Source organism: Merops nubicus, unplaced genomic scaffold, assembly GCF_000691845.1.
Source record: "Merops nubicus isolate BGI_N331 unplaced genomic scaffold, ASM69184v1 scaffold45545, whole genome shotgun sequence".
Lineage (NCBI taxonomy): Eukaryota > Metazoa > Chordata > Aves > Coraciiformes > Meropidae > Merops > Merops nubicus.
Genome location: NW_008609860.1, coordinates 11,470 through 12,017, shown reverse-complemented (window position 1 = coordinate 12,017; position 548 = coordinate 11,470).

The window sequence follows — 548 nt, the reverse complement described above, 5'->3', positions numbered from 1 at the left end:
GCCCCGGGCTCCCGCAGCCGGCCCGAGGGGAGGGGACGTCCCAGGAGCGAGCCTCGCCAATTCCTATCAAGCTTTTTAATTACTAATCTTATTAACAGGCACATACTGAAGTAGGAATGCTGGTAAATAGATTATAGGCACACACAGAACTATAAAATTGGTACTTGGGGTGACTGGCTGCCTGGGCTTTGCCTGGTGGGTCAGGAGGGGTGTGAGCCTGGGGGGTGTTGGGCTCACATCCTGGCTTGGTGCTGGGAGGAAACTTCTGGGCTTGGAAAGGGGATGCTCCTGCCCCACAGGGCTCTGTCTCCTCTCTGGGAGTGGCATTGCTGTGTGTGGAGGCACCAGCTTGGGCCTGATAGCACAGGGAAGGGGTTCCCACACCATTCAGATGGGGCTTAGTGGCTGTCAGAGCTGGTTCTTACTCCCAGTGTCCCTTGTCCTCAACAGGTCCTCGGGCATCCCTTAGACCAGAGACAAGAAAATCCTTTATGATAAGGGTGGTGAGCCCCTGGCCCAGTCTGCCCAGAGAGGTGGTCGCTGCCGCA